Below are 11,587 nucleotides of genomic sequence, written 5' to 3'. Positions count from 1 at the left end.
CTATATCAGTGCCCAACCACCCTCTGGATGCAGAACCTTTTCCCAATATCTAATCTGAATGTCCCCTAACACAGCTTCAGGCCATTCCCTCAGGTCCTGTCACTGGTCAGCAGAGAGAAAAGATTGATGCTTGCCCCTCCTCTTCCCCTCATGAGGAAGTTGTAGATTGCTATGATCTCCCCTCCATTTTCTCTTCTTCAGGCTGAAACACATGCTTAATGATAGCATATGTTATCATTAAAAAGTTCAGAAGGAGACTTCTTGCAGTGACACTAAACACTTACTCCTTTTTGACAACAAAGGTTGATTATGTATAGAACTTCTACTCTGGTTATTGACTATCTTCCCCACAGGGCCCGACTCTGTATTTTGGTCTGTGAGGTGTACTGCCTCTATACTGACTGAATTACTGGGGTTTATGCTCAGATGACTAATGACAGGAATTGGCCTGAAGATGTGGAAGGACAGCTCCAACATAATGCCTGCTTCCAGCTCAGGGCCCGACTCAGCTCAGTGAAATCAGTGAAACTGAACACTGCACCAGTGCTCTGAGCCCAAGCCAGCAGAGAGCAGGGTGGGTTTACAGAACACAGGTCACAGTCTAGCTGGCTTTATCCTCTTCTCAGATCTACTTTTTGCCTCACAGATTAGAAATTCTTCAAAATGCTGTCCTGATGCTGGATGCAGGAGGACACTGCAGTGTATCTTCCAGAAAGTGCTGAGTTTGAATGTTTCCAGTCTATTACGGGCTCAGGATTTCATTCTACAATGGACTAAGTCAAGGCTCCTATTGCAATTAACTTCTGTTTTTCCAGTGCATTTTGGAGAAGTTACTGATGTGTCACCTACTCTTTTTTTTCCCCCTTTGTTTCTCAGAGGCTACTGGAAACTCACAAGCCAGCTGGTTCTGGAGTTAAAGGGAGGCCCAGCATGTGAGACAAACTCTAGTGAAAGGGAAAGCAGTTGGAGAAAGACACCTGTGCATAATTATTTCTTTCTCAGAAGACTGTCAAAGTACATATTACAAAAAAGTGCAAAATATGGACTCAATGATCGCGAAATTTTTCCAATTTCGTTTCCTTTTCCAATTTTAAAGAATATAGCTCAAGATCATGTATAAATTTCATGGTCATTTAGCCATTGTATTATTGTCGGTATTTCTCCAACTCACAGGAATCTAATGAATACAGTAAAATGGACCTATTTATAGACCCCAGCATGATATGAGAGGCTATTTCATTATATGCAAATAAAGGCAAATAACAAGACGGGCAGTGTAACAAAACAGAAAAAGGAGAAAGGGAAGGCTTTTTGCTCATTTTGTCTCCTGAAAATAGTTTAAGCCATACACTAAAATTAACTTACTGAAGACAAAGGTTTTCTAAGTGTATTGTTCGAAAAAAAGATTGATAGAAAGTATTTTAAGGCATATCACCTCACAAGTAATTTTCTAGTAGCTGTAAGATTTCTAAAACACAGATATTCACCCTGAATTGCTGTTAGAAAGATAGAGCTCTCTCATTCTTTTTTTGCAGTATCACTTTCTTCCTTCAGAGCATAACACACAAAGCACGAAGAAGCAAAACTTTCCAAGCGAAGACAAGGGAATGTAGACCCTTCATATCCCTCAAGCTGTTGCAGAATGCTCCTGCAGTACCTTCTTTGTTGATCAATAAGAGGATAAAAACATTTCATCTTGGAAGGGTCTTTTGACCAGACGTTGTGTATTGGGTCTGGCTGAGATGGAGTTAATTTTCCCTGCAGCCCATGGTGTAGACCATGGTGAGGCAGCTGTCTCCCTGCAGCCCATGGAAGTCCATGGTGGGACAGACATCCACCTGCAGCTTGTGGAGGGCCCCACACTGGAGCAGGTGGATGCCTGAAGGAGGCTGTGGCCCCCTGGGAAGGCCACACTGGATCAGGATCCTGGCAGGACCTGTGGCCCCATGGAAAGAGGAGCCCGTGCTGGAGCAGGCTTGCTGGCAGGACTTAAAATGGGGGACTCATGCTGGAGCACCCTGTTCCTGAAGGACTGGACCATGTGGAAGGGACTGACAGCGGAGCAGTTAATGAACAATTGCAGCCCATGGGAAGGACTCATGTTGGAGAAGTTTGGGGAGGACTGTGTCCTGTGGGAGGGACCTCAGGCTGGAGCAGGGGTGGACAGCAAGGAAGAAGGAGTGGCAGAGACAACATGTGATAAACTGACCATAACCCCCCATTCTCTGTGCCTTGTTGTAGTAGGAAGCCAGGACCTGCAAAGGGTGTGTATCTAGATGAAACACCTGGGAAGTGCAACCAGTGCTTGAGTGTTTTGAGGAACAATAGCAGAGCAGTCTGGCACTTGGTGCACACCTGTTCAGCTAGCTCCCCTACCAGTGCTTCCACAGCACTGCCTGGAGTACTCCTTAGGGGTCAGTCCAGCAGAAAAGGAATGAAAAAAGATGCTCTTCAAATGCTTTCTGCCTTCCCAAGTTTTCTGTTCTGATCCTCAAAAACTCTGTTATTCTGAAGACTGATGTGATAGCTATATGAGACAGACAGCTTGAGTTTCTGATGGGGTTTTAAGAGTTTTAGACATGGTCTTTTCTTCTCCTCAGGCCTTGTTGTGTCATGTGGTTCATCTTTCCCATGTAAAATGATTCTCAGTGAGGGGAAAGCAGTGAGTAACTCCACAAACCTGAGCACTTCAAATGAATTTCTAATGTCGCATTGCGTTCAATGATATGCAGCAAAATGCAGCAGCCTTTCCTTTAGGAATGACATGGCTTCTGCTGACATTTTCCAGCTGAAGAATCACTTCATATATAATACACACTCTTTGTTTTCAGCTTTTCTGAACCCTGTGAAAAGCAGAATCAGAGGTGAACAGGTGAAGTTCGAGGGAATGCAAAAGCCTCGAGGGAGCCTCAGCATATGAAAATGAGCGTCAGCTCCCTCCAGGAGGTCAGGGAGTGAGGGCCAGAGCACTGAAAAGAAACCTGTTCAGCGGTACATCGAGGAGAAACGCCTCTCATGAGGGAGAAGGTGTCGGCCCCAGCGGGGAGACTGGCCGTGGGGTACCATCCCCTCAGGTTCGCCTCAGGCAGGGACGGCGGGGCAGAGTCCCGGGAAATCCGCCCCGCGCCGGCTGCCGATGGGGACGCGCTTTCAGGCGGCAGAGGCACGTCCCCACCCGCCATCCTGCCGATCCCCGCTCCCGCCGGCCCCGCCGCCGCCCCGCTCCGGCCCCTCCGCGCCCGCCGCCGGCCGAGAGGAAGGCGCAGGGGCAGCGTATGCGAGGGGAGGGCGGCGAGGAGCCGGCCCGGAGATCTCCTGAGAGCCGCCGGCCCCTCTGGGGACGCCGCCGAGCATCCCTGCTCTTCCCAGGTTCTCCCCTCGGCACGGCCCGCGGGGCGGCGGCCGAGGCAGCAGCTGGCGCGGTGAGCGCGGCCGGGAGGCGGAGGGGGCGGTGGCGGGACTCTGCCTGGCCCACAGGCACCGACGCTCCGGCCCCCGCCCCGGTGAGGCGGGATGAGCTCCGCCCCGCAGGGAGAGAGCGCCGCGGGCGCCGGAGCGTGTGCCGCTGCCGGGAGCCGCCTCGCCCGGTCCCGTCCCTTCTCGTGTCGCCGCCCGGGGCTGCGGGTCCTCGCTCCGCCAGCGGCCCCGGGCCGGCCCTGCCCTGCCCTACCCGCGCCGGGCTCCCAACTTTCCTCGGCGTGGCACGAAATGTGCCGGGGCGCCGCCGAGCCGCTTTGACGTCGTGATCCTCTCCGAGAACTTAACAGGATCGCAAAGCCCTTCGAGCGGCTTTTCCCGGTGAGCCGGGTTTAGGCGCTCGGGCTCTGGCCGTAATCCGCCCGCGCCGCGCGGAGGGGCGGCCCGGCGGGCCCTGCCCTGCCCCGCCGCCCCCGCCGCCCCCGCCGGGCCGCGCCGGGCCGGGCTGCGCTGCCGGGGCTGCCGGGGCTGCCGGGGCTGCCCGGCTCCGCGGCCGGGAAAGGTTCTGCGCTGGAACCGCGCCGGGAAGGGCAGCGCTGACCGCCAGCGTCGCTCGAGGATCGCGGCCCCGGGGCATCCGCATCCCACAGGCAGGCGGACGGTCGGACGGAGCTCCAGAGTTCGGGTGCTGCGGAGGAAGGCGTGGGCAGGTGAGTCTGGAAGAGGAGGCAGTAAGCCTCCCTTTCTGTCATGCCCGTGAGAGCGGGATCGTGTCCTGCATCGGACTTCAGTTCCAAACCTTAACTCAGAAGCTTGAAATGAAAACGTAACTTACAATATTTATTTATTTATTTATTTAGTTAGTTAGTTAGTTAGTTTTAAATGAAAGTGTTCATTTGGTTAATTGACACAGAGTTCTGCATACTCACAATGAAATTGGATTCAGGACACGAATCCATACAAAAGTGAGGCCGAGGGGCACTTACACCATTCCTGTTGACCAATACTTAATTTTTCCAGTTTGATCGATGTGTCTCTTAACTTCTCTGCTCTCTGGTTGCTGTGGTGTAAGCAGGAGGTTGTTTGTATATGTTGTTTCGTATATAAAGGAAATGCTAGCAAATAATGCAAGTAGTGAAAGGGAATAATTTTCCAGTGATTCTCAGTGCTCCCGATAAATTGACCTTGGTTCTAGCCATATGACATCTTTTGCAAAACTCCTGTAGTGTAATCCAGGCCATAGTGTGCCTAAGAATATGCAAGATACGATAATAACTATAATCAGAGTCTTTCTCTAATGAGATGTCCACTCACTTGCTGAGAGAAAAAAGTCAAAAGAAGACAAGAAAAAATGACCTGAACGTTACAGTTCTCTGAAGAAACGATGTTAATGTAAATGTTGGTACCTGTTGAGTGTGGACACTTTTAACTGTATTTTGTTTTCCAGATTTATAATTGTTGCATTCAAAGCAAGTATTAGAGGAACGTTGTATTTAAAATCTGTAATTTTCATTGTTACAAATAAGTAAAGTGTAGTTTCAGATATTACAGGTTTTGAAATAGCATAACTTTGCCTTCATTTACCAGTTTTTTTTCCCTCTGGTATTGTTTATGTAATTTTCTTTGAGTTATGTATGCTAAAACCATCTGATTAGAAAAATACAGGTGCAGATGATAATGGGACTGTAAGGATGTCTAATTAGCAAGGGTAGTCATAGTAAACATGCAGTGAACAACTTGAGGGAAGAGCACATCAGTGATAAAAAAGTATACAGCATCCTTCCATATTAGCATCTCTCAGCTTTGCCTTCTGTGTATCCCAGCCCTTGTCATCTAATTTGCACCCAGGCTCAGTCATTTTGGTTCAGCATGTTGTCCTGCAGCCTTCTCTGATGTTACCATCTCTTTTCATTAGCATCTCTTAAATCCTCTTCTGTCGAATGTCTTGTTACTGCTTGTGAAACGTGACAGAATTTACCTCTCAAGCTTTCCTTCCCTAGCCAAGTGGAATAGCTCCAATGGTTTACGTAATGTGGGCAGGGAGTGAATTTGAAGGGGTAACATTCACATGTATGCACGTGCATGCATGGAAACTTACATATGTATTTTATAGACACGCATCCAGAAGTATAAACTTGCTGTGTTTTAGCTGTATTCATGCCCCTGTTATGTTCCCTTTTAAGAGTTATCTTGGTAAATGAATGCACTGACAGAGACATTGTCAGAACTGGTGGTTTTCAGACAGTGGCTACAGAAGCCTTGCACAGAGCTTATTTGCTGTATAGAAACATGGGTAGTGAGTACCTGCATCTTGTTAGCCCGTACCAGCAACAGAAACAACATGATGTAGCTTGGTTGTCTAGTCAGCTGTAATTTGTAATTTATTGTGTTTTAATTTACAACATTATGTTCAATATTCATGGCTAGTTTCTCTTAAATAGTTTCCAGTCTAAAAAAATAATAAATTCACAGAAAATGGTCTGCAAAAAAGTTTAGCAGATCTTAGAAAATTGAACTGCACTACTAATAATTCATAAATACAGAAGGGAAACTCAGTTCAAATGACCATTTATTCTAAAGGTTATTTTGGTACTACAAGGTGCCATGGACTCAGCCATCAAATTGAGCAAGGCTAATCATGTGCATTTCATTCTAAAACTCTAAATTTTACATACAAGCATATGCAGTGTTGTGTGGAGTATACACACATCCTAGAGTACCTGTAAAAGGTATTTGACAGATCTTTGGTACTGAGGCTACTAGGCTATGCATGTAAACTATGTTCATTTTCAGGAGATGTCAGTGCCCATAGACTGTGGTAAATGCAATATGTTGTAGCAGAGAGTAATAAAATTTGAAAAGTGTGCTTTTAAAAGAGGTCCTAGGATTTAAGAATTGTTGATTCAAACTGTTATGCGTAATGATTCATGAAGGTAAGGTGGTGCAGCTTGCTGATTATTTTTTCAGCCCCTTGGGTTTGATCTAGTAGCCTTTATACAAAGTTGATGTCCATGACAACATGCCAGAGTCCTATCTGCGGGTTAATTTACAAACCTCCAAGTGGTTGTGCCTTGTCTTCACACTGTGTAGTTACTTAAAGATCCAGTGTCTAGTCTTTGATGTCCATTTGTTGCCTGTTCTGGTCATATCATTGGAGCTGCAGGCTGTCACACGTAACATACACAAGATACAGAATATACAGCTGAGCTACAACTATTACCAAGTGATATAACAAGGATCATGTAGGTGGAGGTCAAATCCCGAAATAAATCCCAAAGTCTTAGCAGGGTTGAACCTGAGCGGCTGTGTGAGGATTTAGAACGTGTCTTAACTGAAATGATGTAAGTGATCCTATGCAGCTTATTACTGCTTCCATAGCAATAAATGAAATGTTGAAAGCCTCAAGAACTACAGTATTTTACCAACTAGACAAACACATAAGATCCATTACAAAACTGTATGTAAGGTCATCCTTTACTTTGTGGTGGTGAAACATTTCACCTTGAAAAGCTGGTTTTTTAATTCTGTCATATTTTCCCTCCGTCTAAATAAATAAGCTTTGGGAATATTAAGTGGCGATATAAATAGCTTGATCTGCCATCACTGCTTGATAAACAATTACATTTATTTTGTATCAGGTGAATTAATTCTCGGTTGCTTAATGATTTTGAATTAAGTTAGGGTGAATTAACATATTCTGCCCCAAAGGGGAACTAGTAGAGTAGCCCAAATGGGAACTCTCAATGCTCTTGAGAAGGACACTATAGTAATTCAAAGTTCTTTCACAGATGTTTGACAAGCTGTACAATTCATTTTCGTGGCTTAGCTGATGGCCATCAACTTCCTAAATTTTATATAATTTATAATATTAAAGTGTGTGCCTGGGTTTTTGTCCTACTGAGTATGTGCAAAATTGTCTGAAACATAGGACAAAAAGCTGCTCAGAGGCCTTGACAGTGTCCAAATAGCCGTGGGTGCTGAAAACAGACGTTCCTGCTGGTGCTCCAGTATATGTCCTCAGAGCACTGAAAACACATGAGAGAGTTATGTGTGAATATATCCCATAATCTATTGGTAGCAGGCTCTGGAGAAAGGAGTAAAAATGTTTTGGCTTGCTTAACTTGAAGCAGACTCAAAAAGCTTCTCATTTTTGAGGTGCAGCTGCTCAGCACAATACAATTTGCTGCACATGAGCGAACAGATTTGAGAAAGAGGGGAGTTAATGTCTGTCAGTTGGGTGCCACCTCTTTTTGGCCTGGAGTTAGATGCTCAGTTATTTTCAGTCTCCCATTTTAGCTTCAGTCTTTTCATATTGGCTAGCACATGTAGCTCCCCTCTTAGAGCCTTGTTCCTGGGTACCTGAATTTCTTTATGCCTGCTTTAAGATATCCACTGGATGGCACAGCTCCTTAAATTTAGATACTGCAGCCTTCATACCTCTTGTCCTAAGTCTATACAGATATGGTTCTAAAGAGATAAGTAGAACCTGATTTTCAAAACTAGTAAAGGCTTATGTGAATCTGAAGTTTTCATGTGTTATTTGAACTCATATTTGTTGTCAAACAACTTACTGTCTTGATAAAACAGGTCTTTTATACCAGACAGTGCATATAAAATAATTTGACACAAAACATCAGTTTCTATTGAATCCAAGAGGATAAAAGAGTACATGAACTATTTGCATTTGGAGTAGGCAGTGCTATCAGTAATGTATGATTTGTTGCATTTTTAGTAGAATAATACATCTTTGTCATTTAGCTCTAGTTTCAGTCTCAGTGATTTAAGTACTGAAAAGCAATATTCTTGAGTGGGGAATTATTTATTATTCATCTTTTTCAGGTTAGTACAATTGGTAGCAAGGACAGAAAGACTAGGTGAGAAAGCATGTTAAAATTCTGCTTAAGGCATTGGTAAAGATGTCAATCTTTCAAGAGCTAGGAGGGTTTCAGCTAAGTTTTATTTTGCTGGATGACTAGATTGAGGGTCAGAGAACTATCCTTCTGTTTGTCTGTCTGTTTCTCTTGATCAGTTGCTTGTAGGCTAAATACCTGTTCTGAGGACCTAATGTGGATTTATCAGGCTTGTCAGCCTTTAGGTAATCAAGTTTTACTCTCAATGTATTAATATTCAGAGTAGAGAGTGTAGTTCTGAGATAATAGAGATTTTATAGAAGGCAAATACCAACGTGTGGTGGGTGCAGGCCCCCAGGGGCTGGCAGGGTGCAGTGGGGCCCTCTCTGAGGAGCAGCCAGGGCTACCTGTGCTGGACACAGATGTCTCCAGCTGATCCCCTGCAGCCAAGATGGTGGCACTCTGGGGAAAAGCACTTAAGAATGAGTATAATGCTATGAAAACAGTGTGTTGGGAATGAGGGGAGGAAAAAAGGGTGAAAAACAGTTCTGCAGACACCAAGGTCAGAGAAGAAGGAGAAGAGGTGATGTTCTCTAGGCACTGGAGCAGAGATTCCCCTGCAGCCCATGGAGGGGACCATACTGGAGCAGATATCCACTGTGGAGGACCCTACAGTGGAGCCAGTAGCTGTTTCCTGAAGGAAACTGCAGCCAGTGAAGAGGAGCCCATGTGGGAACAGGTTCTCCTGCCAGGAACTGTGGCCCATGGAGGACCCACACTGGGGCAGTTTGTGAAGGACTGCAGCCTGCAGCAGGGACCCACACTGGAGCAGGGGCAGTGTGAGGAGGAAGAAGCGGCAGTGAGGAAGCATTATGGACTGACTGCAACCCCTCATTCCCCACCCACTGTGCTGCTGGGTAGGGTGGAGGAGGTTGAGGAGTTGGGAACGTAGGGGTGAAGCTGAATTTGGGGAAAAAATGAAGGATAGAGTTGTTTTTGTTTCTCACCATCCAACTCTATTTTAATTTTTAATAAGTTAATTGAATTTTCCCCAATTTGAGCCTGTTTTGCCTGCAATGATAATTGCTAAGTGATATTCCTGTCCTTCTCTACCCATGAGCTTTTGCATCTTACTTTTTCCTGCTGGACTGCTGAGGAGGGGTAGTGAGAGAGCAGCTGGGTTGGCATCTGGCAGCCAGCCAAGGCCAACCCACCACACTACTGTAACAACTATGTTTTTAAATACAAAGCCGAGCTCTACTCACTTCTTAAAACTCCCTGATAAGAACCAGTATTTAGTAGCAATTTTGGAACTGCAGATCCCAGACAATTGGAACTGTCTCTCTGTGGCCCTGCAAAAGGTGTTTGCGGAGCCTGACGGCTCTTCAGGACTTTCCTGCTGGTTCCTCCTGATAGCTCATGATAAGCTGCTCCCTAGTCAGTCACTTGCCAGATTTTGGATCCAATGTTGAAATGCTGATCTCCTCCCTAGACCATTGAACACATTTATCATTAGGATTCTTGGAGGCCTAGAAAGAACAAATATTACTCCTTTATCAGATAACCAGTAATTTTTCAGAATTTTATGGGGTTCATGCAGTGCCAAACCATGTTACTTCAGGAGGTCTCGCCACCCGCTCTGTACTCAAATTGCTGCATTATTTATTTCTATCACTCCTGTGTTCAGTTTCCCTCCACCACAGCTGGGCACACAAAACACACCTTCATCCACTGTCCCTACCTCCTTCCAAAAATGCATGATTGTATTTTATTGCTTAATAGTAAAGTTGTATTTCCATGAAATGTTCCCCTCCTCCTTTCCTCCAGTATAGTGTAGAATAAGAGTTCAGAACACATTGTATATTGAGTGTGAACTTTACAGCTGAAATAATTGTAACGGATCTGAAATGAGCTCCAATTTTACCTACATAATTTTATTTTATTCTTCATCTTTCTAGGGTGAGCAAGACCATTTTTATTTCTCTCCCTTCTCTATGTCCTTAATCATTCTTGCCATGCTTTTATGCTGCTTTATCTTTCTGTTCAAGAGAAGGACTAATAAGTCTGCACTGTTGTTTTGTGGAACAGTTTTAGTGTTTTTTGTGTCATTAACATTTTCCATGTATATATTGTCAGTTATTGCATCAGCAAGCCTGCAGTGAGCTGTACATGTATCATAAGTTCATAGGATGGTCTGAGTTGAAAGGGGCCTTAAGGACCATGTAGTTCCAACTCCTCTGCCATGGGCAGGGACACCTTCCACTAGACCAAATTGGTCCCAGCCCCATCTAACCCGGCCTTGAACACTTCCAGGGATGTGGCATCCACAGCTGCTCTGGGCAACCTGTTCCAGTGTTTCACCACTATCATAGTGAAGAATTTCCTTCTCATACTTAATCTAAAACTACTCTCAGGTTCCCTTTCTGAGAGCATATGGCCCATTTGGAAGCATGTGAGGCAGTAGCTTACATGCTGTTCACCTGTGTTCATTGGTTTCCATTTGCCTATGTTGCACATCACTTGTCATCAAATTGAGAAATTGTTATAGTTGTTGGGGGTCACCCTGAAGTTCCTTGCACTCCTTTTGTTACTCCTGCCTATAGTACTTTTTGCCATACTGAGATCTTGTATCACCACTCCTTCTTTTCGTCAGCATCATTAATGACAGATTTTCCTGTGGAGCTCTGAGGAATACTGTTCTTAAACTTCTGCAGTGGTGAGGGGGGCTGTTTAATCCTGTTCTTGCTTTCTGTCTTCTAATTTTTAATCCAAAATAGTATTTGGCTTTATATCCTATGACTTGTTTTGTTTCTTTAGTGGCATAGTTTTTGGAAGTCTAAATAAGGTTTACGAGTGTTTTCTGTATTCAGCGCTTCCACTGGCATACTCAAGCCTTTTGAGGAGATTTGGAATATCTAATTCCAGTATCTATTAATAGTGTTTAAGTCCAGACTAGTAATATCTAATTTCAGGAGATTAGTAACATCTAGAGAAGCCATTTTAGTTTTAAGTTTAAAGAAATATTATACTTAATGTTTTTTTAACCAGACTTTCAGAAGCTGATGCACAAGTGTCTGGAAATCCATATTCACACCTACAGCATTTGAAATACAGAAAGGCATTGTTCACTAATCTCCAGGTTCAGGGGCAATGCATCTTCTCAGTGAGAGAATACACGTTGTTGGTAACAAATTATCGACATCATCCCAAGACTTCAGAAGGGTTTTATTAAATCATGATTTTATTGTTTCAACAGTTTGAGTGTTTTAGCAGAGTTATTTATTTGTTGGATATTATAAACCAGGTGACCCTTGCTTAAG

General features: G+C 44.6%; 1 protein-coding gene across 3 annotated transcripts in view; it reads left to right on the top strand.

The window, feature by feature from the left end:
• Positions 1 to 3,962: 3,962 nt before the first annotated feature.
• Positions 3,963 to 11,587, top strand: part of CNGA3 (cyclic nucleotide gated channel subunit alpha 3) — a 28,300-nt gene continuing 20,675 nt past the window's right edge. For all 3 annotated transcript variants that reach the window (XM_051807025.1, XM_051807024.1, XM_051807026.1), the window contains exon 1: positions 3,963 to 4,127. The gene's annotated coding sequence lies outside the window, so the exon portion shown is untranslated. The remainder of the gene's footprint in view (positions 4,128 to 11,587) is intronic.

This window comes from Manacus candei, unplaced genomic scaffold, assembly GCF_025592945.1.
Source record: "Manacus candei isolate 608988 ecotype Guabito, Panama unplaced genomic scaffold, ASM2559294v1 h1tg000069l, whole genome shotgun sequence".
In the NCBI taxonomy this organism is placed as follows: Eukaryota; Metazoa; Chordata; class Aves; order Passeriformes; family Pipridae; genus Manacus; species Manacus candei.
This window is presented reverse-complemented; position numbering and strand designations above follow the sequence as displayed.